General features: G+C 39.9%; 1 protein-coding gene across 2 annotated transcripts in view; it reads right to left on the reverse strand.

The window, feature by feature from the left end:
• efna5a (ephrin-A5a) overlaps window positions 1-17,208 on the reverse strand; it is a 52,874-nt gene that overhangs the window by 10,910 nt on the left and 24,756 nt on the right. The gene's annotated exons all lie outside the window — the stretch shown is intronic.

A 17,208-nucleotide genomic window follows, 5' to 3' on the forward strand; every position in this document is an offset into this window, starting at 1 on the left:
ATTGTCATTATGTGGATTTCAAACACACTGCTGGAATTCTGAGTTTCCCTGTAGGTTTGGCCAGCTTGGCGGTGGTTTGTATGCGTGTATGCATGTTTAGCAGGGATTGTGTGTGGGGATGTGCATCGATCCTGCTCGAAGTCTGCAAGCACTTTAGGGCTATTTTGAACAACTATTGTTTACTGCTTTTGGGAGCTACATCATTTAAATGGAAAGCAAAGTTTCAGCTGTGAAAAACGTACTTCCTGAGTGACAGTCCAAAGTTTCCAGCTCATTTGAAAGTGTGTAACATTTAAACAGCCCCCCCCCCCCCTCATTGGGCAATGGCAAAAACAAAGCTATTTACTGATTACATTTATTGGCTTCTTGTGTTTCCTGTCATCTTATAAAGTGGAATGATTCAGTCTAGCATTGACAAAAATCTGCGTACACCTACAGATTTCCAAAACTGGTGTCCAGAACATAGGATCATGGAATACAAAACAAGGAACACACTTTGCAATAAGGTTCAATTCTTTAACATTAGTTATCATGAACTAGCATTTATAAATGTTGGTTAATATTAATTTTATATATACCAATACATTTCTAACATTTCAGGTTATATACTGCTATTTAAAAGTTTGGGGTCGGTAAGATTGAACAAAGAAAAAAATTCTCACACAGAAGTCTCTAATGCTTGCCAAGGCTGCATTTATTTGATAAAAAAAAAAAAAAACTGTAAATCAGTAATATTGTGAAATATTATTACAATTTAAAATAACTATTTTCATTTTAATATATTTTAAAATGTAATGTATTCCTTTGATGGTAAAGATGAATCGTCAGCAGTCATTACGGCAGTCTCCAGTGTCACATGATCCTTCAGAAATCAATCTGATTTCAGAAATCATATGCTTATTTGGTGCTCAAAACATTTATTATCAACATTGAAAACAGTTGTGCTGCTTAATATTTTTGTGGAAACTGATACATTTTTGTAATTTTACATTAAAGTATGAATAATAATGAACTGACAATAAACAATAGTATATTTATAAAATAATATTAAATCGAATTATTGTTTATTGTAAAGTAATATGCTTATTGCTTGTTTTTTTGTAATGTAAAGTATTACCATTTTTTAATTCAAAATCTCAAAGTAAGCTTTAAATTAGTGTTAAAACAGTAGAGGCACGGCGCAAGCAACTTTGGATAAAAGCATCCGCCAAATACATAAATATCCTCTGAAATGTAGTTCTAGTCAAAGACAATTTTTCCCTGGGTCACAAAGTTTGAAGACAAGACAACAACATATTAGCTCTCTCGACAACAACACCTAAAGGCATTCGAGTGCTTTTCTATGTCCTGTGTCTGAAAAATCAATGAGTGAGAGGACTGAAATCACATTGTGACACTTTATAATATTCTTATGCGGACTCTAAATCAGATGCCACCTCAGCCATTCATTTTCAATGTGTATCAGATGAGCTCCAGTGGGTTATAAAGAGATTTGACCCCATTAAAACCAATAACAGACAAACAGCTCATCAATGTTGGGATTTCTTTCATGTGTTTGAAGAGCGATGGGCCAGCTGGTCAATAAACCACACAATGCTGTGCCAATTCATCATTAGGATTAAAAAAGAAGCTCATTAGCTGTATCTATCAGGGCTACTAACACAAACATGGCACATCGCTGCATCAGAACAAGTCTTACAACAAAAACCTCCCATAATGATAATCCCCCCTATTCAGTAAATTCTCTCCATCGCTCTTTCTCTACATGTTCAAACAGAGGGTGATGGGTGATGACCGGGGCAGACCCGAGTCTAAAGAAAGGCAGGGCACCGAGAGGCAGTGGGCTCCAGGAGTTCATGATTAAAATTGGTTCATCCCAAGGTCAGACTCCTCAGACTTAACAATGGAATGAAAAATGAAGGAGGCTCTTCACTTAAGAATTTCCAACGGAAGCAAATTAAATCAAAAGAATTCTGAGAAGAAACGGGCAAAAATATCAAGCTAAGACAAGCCTCGGGACAAAGCAGCATTATCATTTGACGGGAAATCTCAATAGTTCACCAAAATGATGTTCTGACATTTCAAACCTGTATGGCTTTCTTTCTTCTATGAAACACAAGAGATGGTATTTTGAAATCTTACAATGAAAGTCAATGTGGTCCAATGTTGTTTAGGACCTCATTGACTTTCATTGTATGGACAAAAGACAAAAATATATCGCTTGTGTGTTCTACAGAAGAGAGAAATGAATGAATGCAGGTTTGGATTGGAACAACATGAGGGCAAGTCATTTTTGGGTGAACTATAGCTTACACCTTCCTGTAGAGGGCGCTCTTGAGGCAATGACTGACGTGACTCCCAGGGGTGTCGGTCAGCTAAGCCTCGAGCCCTCCAGGCCTTTCACAATGGCACAGATGGAGGATCTCCTCCTCAGGTTACAGCTCTCGGGCCAGCCGTGGAGCAGTTGTCCCATCATTCAGTGGGGAGGCAACGGTACATCTCCCAACGCCTCAGATATCACTCATTCACCCCTTCCAAAAGAATGTCTGCCCAGAAGCATTAACATCACAGACAAACAATGGCCTGCCAGGACTTCAAGCTGTGCTGGCTTGGCAAACGCCTCAAAAGACGGATGAAGGTGAAGGAGGGGAGAAAAAGGCATATAAAAACCGCCTTTCTGCAAGTTTCCCATGGAAAACACTCCGTGTGAGATTTTCTTGAAGAGACAAGATATATGGCTCGCTACATTAAAAACATATTGGTGTTTGTGGGAGGCATGTCTATATTTCAGAAACATTGGCAAAGGACATACAGCAGTGGATTAGAGAAAAAAGGCTTTGGTTAAGGTAGATATTTGAGGACGGATGTCTGGATAGAAGAAAGCAAGCAAACATGAGTGAGTGAGAACGGGACTATCGGTCTTAGGTGAGATTGTTGCTTGTCTAACATGTATGATGTGTGGAAAATATTCACAGTGCTACAGGATAATCTTCCTGCTCTCGTGTCGTCGTGATTAGTGGAGTGCAGTATGGTATATGTCACTCATCAAGCAACAGGACTATCCTGTGGTTAACCCTATGGTGATAAACACACAAACATAAATATATACAAACGGCTGACCTTCATACCTGACCTTCACAAGCTCTCGATTCAATTTGATTCTGATTTTGATTCATTTCGTTTTCAGGATATTTCATAAGTAATGGTCATTTGATCACACATTTCAGACTGATTAAAAAAAGGTAGCTTCTCTTTTTAAATGACTCAATAAAAGAATCGGCTTATACAGTAAAAAGGCATTCAGATTTGGAATGACAAGAGGATGACTAAATTATCACATAAGTTCCATATTTGGATGAACTATCTCTTTATGAAAATCACTATTTTTACCCAAACCTAGAAGAGTCTGCATTAGGTTTGGCAAAAGGTCACAAAATGGGATACCCTGTGTCCTTGTGAACTTCACGGACGAGTGCAAGTAAACATACTTCTTATAAATAACATACTTGTTTAGATCGAAAACCTTATTATCTTAAGTGGATCCTCTTTACTGCTGCAACTGAATATTGAGTAGATGCTTTACAGATCTCAAATAACTAGATTGACATGAGTGCTTGGCACCAAATATACTCTAGTGGCCCTAATGCAACATTGAGACCACATGAGGTCAAAACCAGGGTCAGAGGTCAAGGTTCGGCCATTATTAATGAAGGCCTCCATATTCGAGAGACCGAATATAATGACAGCGCTGACCCTGGGGTCATTCATCTAGTGGGTGTGCATAACATGAAATTTAAGCAAACAGACAAATGTGAAGAAGAACAAATTATTTGTTGAGAAAAACAAACAAGCTAACAGCTCAGCAGCACAAGCGCGAGAGAGAAAAGGGTAAGAGTCAGACTACGGACATCTAAGCAAACATGAACCTGCCTCCCACAGCAGGCTGGAGATCTGACCTCTCCCAGAGGGGCCATTGCACGCCTCAAACTGCCCGGGTCATTTTACAGTGCCTTGGGCAAAGCCGCTCTGCAGCCAATCGAGACAACGTTGAATCAATTAAAAGTAGAGAATCAGCAGTTAGCAAGCCTCGAAGTCTGGCTTCAATCAGCAACCCTTGCTAATTGTCCACAATGCTCTCCCACTGATTTACGGGTGACTTAAAATAGTCTGGAGCACAACACGTTTTGTTTATGTCCTATTAAAGTCTTGTGTGGGAGTATTACCAGGGTGTTTTTCGAGCAAGTTAGTCTTTAATGTATCGTCAGGGTGGCATAGCGCTGTGAGACCATAAGGCATGAGAGAAAAGAGTGGGCGAGGAAGGTATGGCGGCTGTCTGGCCTAAAAAGACAACTAATCACTCGTAAAGAAGCCCTGTATAATTAGGCTGGTTTGTGATTCACCACAATTTTGTAAATTATATATATATAGAAAATAGAACATTTTATAGAAAATATCTTAATATTATTTTAAAAAAATTTAAAGCAGGTTGACCAAAGAAGCTATGTAAGCAGCCTGGTGAAGACAGAAGCACATTAACATCCCACGTGGGGACCACCAGCATCTAAAACACAACATCCACTGAACAACTATGCTGTTTTAATATTAGGATTGGAGGGAGAGAGAGAGTGAGGGTGGCCTAGAGGTTGGCGTAGAAGCGCTTTTACCTTCAACAAACGCATCAGCGCCAGAAAAAACAGCACATGTAACGTAATGTAACATCTAAACATAGAGTCCCTTCAGAGTGCCAGGCATGCCGAGCTCAGGCCCCCCACACCTGGTGCTCTCAATCTCCCCCATCCAGCCCAGTTCATCAGAACCCTCAGCGGCCCTGTCAGAGCCTCGTCCATCAAACAGCCAGCCAACACACCCTGCAGGGCCGAGAGCCAACAAACAGCTACACACACACACACACACACACACACATACACTAAAAACTGTTAGTATAGCTGGAAAGCATGTAGCCATAATTTAGGAGAATGTTTTAAAAATCTTACACGACTTCAATAGAGAATGTGAATTTGAAATCCACCTAAAATCCATTTAAAGTACTGCTTTGTGCTTTGTCTATTCCAGGTCATCCCTAATGAAAAAGTACCATGGTATTACTATCTGATATCATCAGTGTGTCATAATGTGGCCACAGAAATGGAAGTTTGCTGAATATGTATTACCTGGGGGTTGAGGGGAACTGTAAGCCTGTACCGTATATGTCGCACCAATGGTATTGGATAGATATGGTCTCATAGCTTTGGACGAGAAACACCTCCAGACCTCATTTGAATTCGCCTCATACTGGTCTGGAAGGATTAGCTCACTGATGCACCACATATTGTGTTATACGGACAGCATAGCCAAATAGCATTCTGGGAAGGAACCCTTCTGGAAAGTTCATTTTCCCTCTACTGAGGCAGTCTGGGTATTGGGCAGCCCATATAGCCCCAGCCCATATAATCACCAGGATTTATAATCTCCATTTGATGACAGGTGATTAAAGTAGACTAGAACACCTCTCCATAAATCAGATCGGGGTATTCCTGCCTCAGTCCCGGACAAAGATGAAGGGACAGAACCGTGATACAGATGTTTCTTATCTCCATGATCGAGCTAATAAACAGTGAGTTGAGTATATAACGCTCCGTGGCAAGACGTTTCATGTATGACTGAACTATGTTTTTAGTGGAGGGAGAGCTTTCCTCTCATTCCGGGTGCTTCCTCTGCTATCTGCATTCAAGAGCCGAGGGCTCCAAGTTCAACAAGCCCTCGTGAGGAAAATATTTATTATGGGCTGTGGTTGTGTGATTGACATCATAACATAACATCCTGGATTATGAAGTGGAATATGATGGAATACGGAATGTTGCGGTACTCTTTGAAGTAATGAATTAGAGGCTGCAACTGTAAACGGTCCATGGTGGAGATATTTTTGTTGAACGAAGAGTGATTTGGCGAAGGTGATATTGTCATGTTGAATTCACTGAATGTCTGTAGAGTTTGATTGGCCTTCTGAATTTTGAGGTCAAGTTAAACCAAAGTCAGGGTATGCCAAATTGTATTTGACACGTATGGAAATGGAGAGACAATACAATACAATTAATATAATATAAATATAGATAACAAAATGAATATAAATAATAAATATTTTCAAAATTAAATGAAAACACTAATAGTACAGTGTACAATAATGTCTAATTTTTTATATATAATAATGTCTCTTTACATTTTAGGAATAAGACGATTATTGGGTCCTTTGCTTTAAAAAGTTAGATAACCTTTTAGGGCTAAAACAAATTTATATAAAAAAATGAAAACAACTGACTATAGCTCACAGCCTCGTTTGCATCCCTTTCAAATTACATATGGCATCAATCCTGACTAACGTCCTCTGTCAATATCATAATCCATATTTGCATCTTCGGTGGCCTGTCTGGGCCTGCTAAAGTAATTAGCATCCCAGAACAGTGCCAGATTTAATCTGTGGTCTCATGTATGTGTTCATGGTATGTGGTAGTTACCTTGCTATTGTTAGACAACTAAGGCCTCCACTGTTGTCGCTTTAACAGATTGATAGAGTGGCCTTGGCCCTCAGACAGCATAAGAGAACCACAGAAGGGGGCCGGGAGGGCAGGTGGCAAGGCACTTAGTGCAGTGTATTAATACACAACCTCTGTGAACGACAGGCATGTTCATCCCCACATGGAAATGGACAGATGACTATTACAGCTCTTTCCTGTAAGCAAGGCACCGTTAACACGCTGTAATAAAGACATATTCTGCTACAATCAAGAAAACAGATTTCGTAATCCCTCTATAATTAACAATAGATGTTTTTTTTAGCAAGCACGATCGTATGCGGTGGGGGAGCGGTTTATAACGTGTTTCTCAGAAAAGCACGAGCATCACCTTTTGTGTTGGTTCAATGTCAGCTTGAGTTATTTAGTGATGTATGAGGAGATAGCAGCTTAGGCTCACTCTGCAAACCGCAGCATCCAGAGCGCTGTTGGGAGCATGAAAACGGTGCGAACAGGCGTCAGTCAACAAACATTACTGAGTTTTTTTAGTGCGCACTTAACACGCATACAGCGGTTCTCAACAGGCTGGTCGCCAAGCGTCTATCAACACAGGAACTCAACACACAGATCCTTGTTTAGTTGTAGAATGACTTGGAGAGTAATTCCGCTGGTGAGCCATGTTGATTTTTAGGTTTTAAGCTAGCACACTAAGCACTTTTGAACAACATTTGATGAATACGCATGGCCCTCAAGGTGTTCTAATGGAAACATCCTTGTTTGTTCCGCAGGCTTCAGGTTTCTACTAAATCAAGGGTGAATTTTTCTTTCAACAGGTATAGAAAGAAGTCTGTTGGGCTATTTCTGCAGACCTTGAGTTAACTAGACAAAGGCTCTCCCAGTTTATTTACCCTTCATAGGAATTACTTTCAGCCCCAGAAGGAGAAGAGATCACTCACAGTCAGCATATTGAAGGGAGGGTGAAGTTTACAGATGGGTGGTAAGTGGGATTTACCTCTGTGTGTGTGTCTGTGTGTGTGTGTGTGTTTGACTTGGAGCATGGTACGCACAAAGGCAAGTATGGGTTGCATTCTGAGTGAGTGTGAACGGGTAAAGGGGCTTATTTGAGAAACAGGTCCTGGCAAGCCGCCCTGTGCAGTATTGATGGACTCAGTGAAAGATCTTAAGCAGCGCTGTCACAGGCAGACCAATGATGTGGCTTTTTTCCTGCAGCAGGTAAAACAGAGCTAATCCTCTTTTCTCTCCAAACTAATTGAAAGCAGGTCACCATTAACAAGAGATTTGACACTATACTACACCTTCTGATGGGGGACAGACATCAGGATTAATAAAAAGAAAAAAGAAAGGTCAAAGAGGGACATGAAGCATGGGAAAATGAGGGGGATTCTACAGAACAGGTGGCATTTGGGCCCCTCATCTATATTTAACGCTTTAACAAAGAATAGCTGTTAATATAGATGAGTTTCTAAACATATGATGAAAAAAAATCGATCTATCTATCTAAGATTTAGCAAGTGAAAAGCAATATTCAAACATTCATCGAGCTTACACACCCACACGGAGGAAAGCACACAAAGACACACTCGTGAAGTTTCTCCTGCATTGAGCGCACAGTCCCAGCATTCCACGGTGCCTGCTGGCTCTTGTCCCTCTACACTTGTCACACTGAAATTCACCCACTCGAATGTTTTAAAGTCTTCTGAAGAGTCTCTTGCAGGCCTGTTAGCACGGGGGAAGTGTCAGGTGACAAAGCCAGGCTTAAGGACTCACTGGGGGCCTCCTGGCCCTCTCCACTTCACTCTGTCGTCCACACAATGGCTAATTGGAGAGATCTACGGGGTTCAAAGATCCAGGGTTTAATCAGTATTTAGCACCATCTGGCTGCACAAACTCCTCCTCCAACTCCACATCCCTGAATTTAAGACTTCCTGCTCAGGTTTTGGACCTTCAGGCCTTTCAAAATAAAGCTTGGCAACAAGACGAAGAAACCGTTGTAAAACCTGAATGTTTTATTTATTCCTGAAGTGCATTTGGGGGGAAAACTTAGTCTTAAGTCTCAAGTTTTAAATGCCAAACAGATGTAAGGCACATTAACGGACATGAACATTTCTACTCTTATTTTATTTTCAAGCTACAGTAAATTCCCATGCTGAAGGATCCAGTTACCCATGCCAATGACCAGACCCCATATAGAGTCCATACTGCAAGTCTCTCCCTCGCTTTCTCTTCATGTCTTTCTGAAGATGCCGTTGCTTTTGAAGCGGGTGGCGGTGCCTAATGAGCGTCGGTGTGCTGTGCGGTGTCATATATGTGGGTTGCCAGGCCTTTCTTTTGTCAGTCACTCCTGCTGAGCCATTTAACACCATTTCGACCAAACATGTCAACCGGGAGACAAACACACCTCTTACTGAGGACAAATGCTGCATGTTTAGCCATTTTCCTCAACAAATCCAAATGTAAACAGATGGAATGAAAAGAGATTTAGTGAACTCCAGGTCTGTGAAGGGTTCGAAAATGTCAACATATGTTCAAAATGACAGCAGCCTAAAAGAAACACCCTAGCATGCATAGAAAGTGCTTATACTCTATAGTACACTCTTTCTTATGAGTCTATACTTGTCACTCAACTTGTACAGACAAATGGCTCTTTTTCTATAGAGATTTAAAGGCTTAAAAGATTGTTTACACTGTATAGTCAAACCAAAAACAACATACCACCAGTAAAATGGGCGAGATCACCACGTGAATTTTCAAACCACATTAAAATAGGAGAGAATGGCATAGACTCCCATCTTTAAAGGAAATCCCTGTGCATGTTGTTAGGCATTGTTTAGAGTAAACATAATCATCTCCATTTCACAGCACTATCATCTTCCTCATCTAAGAGGATTTGAAATACGAGACAGGGAAGTCTGCTCAGGCACCTCTAGACTGCCAATGTTTTTCACTGCCTCACAAATGAGTGTCAGGCAGCTTTCCAAACACAAACGCATTCCCCAGCACATCCCTGCCTTCATTCACGCCTAATAAGCAGTGTTCCACACATACGCTCGTAAGTTAACAGGAATCGATGCCATGAAAAAGTCTTAACCGAGCCTGAGTTGTCAGACCCAGCCAGAGGGATGAGCTCAACTAGTGTGAGCTGAGAGTTCATAGAGATAAAAGGCAGGCGTTTTATCAATGGCCTACACTGCGGCCTCATGGGAGCAGACTCCAGACGGAGAGGAGGAAGCCTCTTTTTGCTTGAGGGCGTGGCAGAACAATACAGCACTGTTCCAGGTGTGAATGTTTCCTAAACCAACTGATCTTATGCCACGTTGCTGCGGGCAAAAAAACAGAAAACAAGGAAGCTAAGTGTGCCAAAGATGTTGGTGCTGAAATTTTGAAGGTGATATGTCAGTGTGATTCAGCGTTCACGCTTGTGACATGCACAGCTCTGAATTTACCATAATTTTTACTCTAGGAGTGACCTCGAACAAATGATTGAAGATGAATCAAGGTATGCGAGGGTGCGAGAGGTCAAAAGAATGAATAAGCACAATAGCCTTCATTTATCTGCATGAATCATGCACAGGCAGTTTCACTGTGGCACACTGTGAAAATCAAATGCTGTAGAGGCCTGAAAGCTTTAAAGGAACCGTTCACAAAAAATGAAAATCGCTTACTCAACCTCATGTAGATCCAAACCTGTATGTTTTTTTGTTTGTTTACTGGAATGCCACAGATATTAGGCATAATGCCCTAAGGCTGATTGTGCAATGTTTGATTGTTTGAACCACACGCAAACACAAATTAGTTTTAAAAGCTATGACGGACGGGAATATTTTCAGTAAATAGTAAATAGTGACGTAAAGTGGGCATGAAATTTAATTGCTTCTAAATCTTTGATCATTGTCATTCTTAATCAAAATATCATAACTCAGTCTTCTGGTGAAATGACTCCTCCGATCATCGAGTCAACCTAAACCGCACAATGTTGTAACCTGTACAAAAGCATATAAAGAAACGTATTGTTGATCGGCACTTCCTGTAGATTGGGGTGTGTAGAGAGTTTTTTACAGAAACTTCCACATTGGCAAGTTAACTTTTTTCGGTTTCGGGTAGAGCATCTTGATTTCTTCTCTGACAGAATTTTGTACAGTAGAAGATACACACTGCATCGTCATTTACTTTTTTCCATTTTGCGACAGGAGGCAACCTAGCCTGACAAGCCAGACCCACATCAAGATGTTGGGTCTGGAAACACACCATTGGCAGGGCTCAATCCGAGGGGCAGGATAAAAGGTTCTTTCAAATTCCCTCTGCACGCAAAAGGATAGCGCTACAACCAACCAGAGCAACGAAGAAGATGAAGAGGAGCTAGCTGATAGATTAAACTTTCGCCGTATCCGGTCGGCAAAACTCTGAACACATCTTCCTTTCTTAAGAATGACTTCAGTGCCGTTCTTTGTTCTTTTCTCAAAGAAAAGCTTAACTCCAAGTCTTCCAGAGTCACGGCCAAAGCTGATTCGAAAGACCACTGTTCACCAGCTTCTTTGTTTACAAGTAGCCCGCCCACCGACTCTATACACGATGTGATCGGCCTGACCAGAGTTTGGTTTTTCCAGCTCGCGAGCCAACAGAGAGTTGCTAGACGACCCTGGCTGCAAATTACAATTGCTGCCGCTAGGGTGCGTCTAGATTTCTAGGCTAGTGGCAACCTAGCCTGACGTCGTCATACTCAATTCTAGTCAGAATATGAGTCTGATACTGCTCCGTTGGGCTGTGATTATGGGGCGTGTTTCAACCAAACCAGGAAAGACCTCAATTGGATAGACCTACAACCAATCAGAGCAACGGAGCGACGCATAACGTTAGTTATCAAATGTCAACAGAACTCAACTGCACTGTGTTACCATGTCCGCGGGTTGAAGCGACCCCAATTATGTGATATACAGACTCAGGAATGCGAATTTTAGCTGCCAGCCCTGCCAAAATAACACATATTTTACCCCCCAAATGCCTTTTTTCCCGGAGAACCCCCCTGTAAAGCTATTGGGCTTGTTTTTGGATAGTTTTGAGGAGCGTTAGCAATTGGGCGGGTTTTGTTGTAAAAACTTGGCAACCCTGTACCTGCCCGCACGCTGGAATAAGTAGCCTAACGTTAGAAGAAAAATATGAGTGTAAACGATCTTTGCCGGTGTTGTAAAAAAAAGGATACACAGAGTTTACTTACCAACACGATCATCATTTCTGAGAGAAATTGTAAAGGTGAATGCATATACGAACAAGTCTCCGTTTAGGATTAGAACAAACTCAACCCAAGCGCCTTTGATGACGTAGATGATTACGTTACTGTTGATCATCTGTCCATCATCGTCTAAAGCCCGCCCTGACAATTTCATTGGTCCGAACAGTTTCTGTTCGGGCATAATTACTTCTCTACCGATCAAGTCCAGACCGAACTGCCCGAGTAAAAATGTTGTGGGCGGGGCTAAGTTCGGCTGGCATCCAGGCTAGTGGCAACCAGCATTAAGGTGCAATATCGCCACCTACTATATTGGAGTGTCAACCAGATAGTTACTGGAGCTGGATTATTAACAATATTATCATATAGTATGTAGAATGAACATGATATCAATAGTTGATATCTCAGTTAACATCAATACAGGTATACTGTGACACCCCAGTGTGGCTGCAAAACTTGAAATACTTCATATGCACCACTGTTTTTTTATTGTTATTGTCATATATGGAGCAGAAAAAGAACACCTAGGAGGGGTTTTGAACATCTCATCTTGTATTCCATGGAAGAAAAACATTTAGTACAACATGAAAACCATAATATTTTTTTTCTCAGTGAACTATTACTTTCGATATCAACTGTGTCATTTTGGAAACTGCCAAAATTGTAGCCAGGGCCCCGAACACCCACTCCTCCATGATAGGACTTCAAGTTGTCCAAGACAGATGGACACAAACAGATATGGCAATGACACATGAAAAGGAGATACACTTATCTGCGCTTTAGCTAGGCTTTAACTAGCACGCCCTCGTTAGCAGACCTGCAAATGCACTGCAGCATCCACAACGTTGAGGACTGACCCCCACGTTTATCTTTGGAATGTGGGAATTTAATCTGCGGCCCAGGAGAGGACCCTCCGCGTTGACAGTTTGTCTCTTCAGATGGACACCTCAGGCTGGTGGGAATGCAGGAGGCACCGATGAGCCCTGATTATGGTTCTGCTCAAAGTCTCGTCTCTCCACACCTCCTACCCTGACCTAAGCGGACAAGAACTCCTCATGGCCCCTCCATGGGCCTGAGGGAGGGCAGCTGGCCCAACAGTTGCTCTAATGATGGTCCTTAGAGATCTATCGTCCAATTCAGCAGTTTAATTTAAGTAAAAGTTACATGATATAAAAAAAATATAAAAAAATAAAATAAAAATCGGAGAAAAAAAAAGAGACCTATAAAAGTGCACAGAGGGTAAAATAGCAGAGCAGATGAATCCACAAGCCGCAAAATAGCAAATAAGCTCCAATTTCTACAAGTCACAAACCCAAATAAAACAACGATGTGCTTTCAAAGGGAGAGGACTGAATTTTTATAAGGAATTCCACAGAGCTATAAAAATGTATTGAATGAATCAATTCCGCATTAAACAAACAAGCACAAACAGTAAACAACTTCAGAGAGCAGCGTAAAAACGGGCACCTTTTATAAAGCCACGCCAGACCTTTGGTTTCTGACAGATGGAGCATCAATCCCGAAGGACGGTGCATGCACTTCTTTCTTCAAACTCTATAATCCTGGACTATTGACATAAGGCACAGACCCTCTTTCAGGAATATCTGTTTGGGACTTATCCCTTGAGAGGTGAGGACTGATAGACAGAGACTGTATGCCATGTAGCCATGATTCTTATTCACCCTCGCGGTCTCAGTCTGTCTAAAAATCATGTCCAGAGGGGAGTTCAGTGGACCTATTTGATGAATGAGTCCTGAAAGACTTGTTTTTTTTTTTCTCCCACACACTCCCACATTTAACCTCCCACTGCTTCTCTCTCTCTCTTCCTCTCTCACCAGTACCTCGCTAATGACCGCACCGCTTGCCGGCGCACGGTGGCTACCCATCAATAACTCCCACATCACGCAGGTTCAGAGAGGGGAGCCAGATGAGCCTCCGGCAGGCGCACATCTGCTTCCCGCTTCTCTGCGGCCGGTTGGTGTCCCGACGCACGGCATTCTTTCAGAGAGAGCGTGGCATAGCTAATGCATGTTGTTGGGCTTGGGCTTGTTAGCGTGCGGCCATGGGCTCCTTATTTATTACAGGGCTTCCACATGTTTTTACTGAATGAAGCTAACACGGCGCAGATGTTTTCTAACGGCAAACATGTTTTAGTGCTGCTTTGATAAACAGGGGAAATTTTAACCTGTGAGGGATAAAATGGGCTAATCCATTATGAGTGACAGAGTTTAAATGGTGGCTCACAAAAAAATCTTATTCTTAATCCAGATATTTTTGGCGTTGTCCAGTAAAAATGTCTAAAAATTATTATTTTTTAAACAAACTTACTTCAGCATAGTTGTGTAAGGTATTAAGACTTGTCACGATTGTTTGTTTGTATTCAGTCACATGTTTCTTTTGTTCTAGTTTCCTGCCAGTCATTTGTCACCATGGACATTCATTAACGATTACACACGTGTGTAATGAGTTCATCACAATGTCTATTCAAATTCCTCTTTAGTTCTTAGTCATTGTCCGGTATTGTTTGTGTATCAAACACTGTTACGTTTCTTGGATTATCATATTTTCTTGGTTTGATAAACTGAACTGTTATTGTAAACTACCTTTCGTCATCTTTGGACTAAATACATTACAGTTTTCAAGAAATATATATTAAATTAAGTTTGTCTAACCCAATTGGTAAATTGTTGTTTCTTGTTTCTAACAATGAACCCCACAATTGTTTTGTTCAATTTATACTTAAAAAAAGAAAGACAATCTGTCAATGGGGTAGAAAAATAAACGTAATTCAAGATTTTTCCTTTAGTAAATACATTATACATAATAAATACATTTTTTTTTTAAGTTTTACATTTAGCATTAACATACGTTAACATGCTGTATATTTATGTAGAAAATAACATTTACCAAGATTCATAAATACTGTAAAAAATATTGTTTTCCCTTAATGTAACTATTGCACTAATGTTAACATGAAAGTGTAAACAGGTTTGTTTGTTTTTTGCTGTGTGACATGACACATTTAAAACACACACTAGCATTTATCCTTGGGTTTCTAGGGTGAATATTATTTACAAAGCAATTATATGACAACAGAATATATTAGGCATGAAGGAATGTGTTTTCTCTAACCTGAGCAGGAAATTCCACAAGTCACCCGAAACGAGGAAACATAGAGAGACAAAGAGAGAAACAAAAAAGCAAATAGTTAGTTTATCAGGTTATACTTTTGCATTATATATACAATTTAATCTCTAGCACAGGGAAATGCATCTGATAAATATCTCTGTTGTTTCACCGATACTACAGCAAGCTCATTTATTCTATTGTTATAAAAATGTGGGCATCTGTATATCAGTCATTTGCTTGACACCAAAATACCTAGCAAAACACTGACCCACATATTAACAACTCTGCTGTGTACACTCTTGTTACTTCAACGGCCCATTACAGTCAGAGCGCCATTGAGAATGGCGTTAAATTGTAGGGAGCCGGGAATTCACGCAGGAACCAACTTCATGCTCAACCTCAATGCGTGGGTGAAAATCCCTTTCCTGTCTTGCACAAAGGATCACTCTGTGACCCTATGGCACTTCATCCAGAGTGGATAGTTATGACTCTGTGTCCATTACCTAAATGGAGAGCACTTGAGCATTATTGATCAGGGCCTCTTTTCACTCATCACACTATCCTGACATTGCAGAGTTCTATGTAATGATCCGCCTGGTCAAAAGCTAATAAATCTGAATCATAAATGTTCTGTCTATGACAGGGATAACAAGCTTGTCCGCAGACAATGGATGATGAACTTTTAGAGCCTAAATTGTCCTGCACGCTTGATGGTTAAATGTTAGCATGATGTCACTGCTGAGGGAAGCCTCTGATGACCAGAGAACTGGAGCGGAGTGCTCAAAGGCATTTTGAAATACCCTTTTTTAATTATAATATAATAAAATGTTACAATGATAATATTTATTTTAATCACAAATATTGTAATTATAATATGAATTGTATAGTTTTAAATATACAGTCAAACCAAAATGTATTCAGACACCTTCAACATTTTCACATTATCCCAGTTTATTCACTATAGTTTAGAAAATGGTAATAAAATATTACAAGAGTTAAATTGTGTCAGAACAAATTCATCTTGATAATGTCAGATAACTAATGACAGAAAGGTATGTAATTGATTACAATCAACCAATCAGCTGTTAAATTTAAGTACACAATTAGATAATACCAATTTAGGTCGACCAATGACCAAGCAATGCTTCATTTTGTTCCGTTTGTGGTGTAAAAGTTCGCATTAATAATTAGAGAAAAAACATTTAAGCAAAACATGGTCAGGTCAAAGTGTCTGAATAATTTTGGTATATATTTTTATCAATTTTACTGGTTGTCCGATGTATGAAGAATTTGTCGGTATAATATGTCACAGTTTACTTTATTTTGTTATCCTCGCTTACATAAATGAACTATAATGTCCTGCACCCACTAGTAAAAAGATCTGGTGTCTGAATAATTTTTGGTATGACTGTAAATACGCAAATATGTTGTATGTAATGTAATATTATAATATTGGATTTTTTTTGAGAATGTAATATTTATATTGAATATAATACATTATATTACAATTATTGTTATGTATTACAATTACTTGAAATATGATAAACATAAAATTCTATAAAATGTCTATATTATAATATTACATATTTGTCATAAATATGTCATTATAACAAATAATATAATCATATGAAATATATATTTATAATATTTTATATAATTATAATACATATTATAATAATTATTATTGAAATCACATTTTGAAGGCAAAAATATTAAACTTCTGTTCCTTGCTCCGTTTCCACTCTACCACTCACATATTCTGCTGATGACCAAATAGTTTGTTTTCAGTGATTCATATAGTCCCAGTGCAGTTTTCCATGATAAGCCCTTCAAATATGCAGACTAAGGTGGTGAAGGAGAGAATAACATGGTCATGTGTGTATGGTGAGGACGTGTTACAAGTTTCAGTGCTGTTGGACAGGTAGCTCAAAGGCAATTTTACATTGTAAGAGAGATCTACAGCACTGATAAATCACACACTGTCGAATCTGCACCCACACTGACGTGCCTGAGCGAAGAAATCAAAACTGTTGTAAAACCCAATGGTTTAAAAAAAAAAAAAAACTCCCCCTCTTTTTTCTCCTCATTGTGTAGAAGATCCTCTGTCCTTATTTTCCCTCATTCTGCCCAGATTTCTAAATGAAAAGTCTCACAGTTGAAATTCTCTTGCAATTTTCATGGTTTTTAAAGCATGTCTCTGTGATATACGACATTATTTGTGAGTATTGCACAGATCTAAGATAACAAGGAGGCATCTGATCCAGGTGCTTTGCAGTAATGGGAGGGGGGAGGATAAGAAAGGGGTCGTATTCTCCACCATTATGA

This window comes from Gobio gobio, assembly GCF_949357685.1.
Source record: "Gobio gobio genome assembly, chromosome: 14".
In the NCBI taxonomy this organism is placed as follows: domain Eukaryota; kingdom Metazoa; phylum Chordata; class Actinopteri; order Cypriniformes; family Gobionidae; genus Gobio; species Gobio gobio.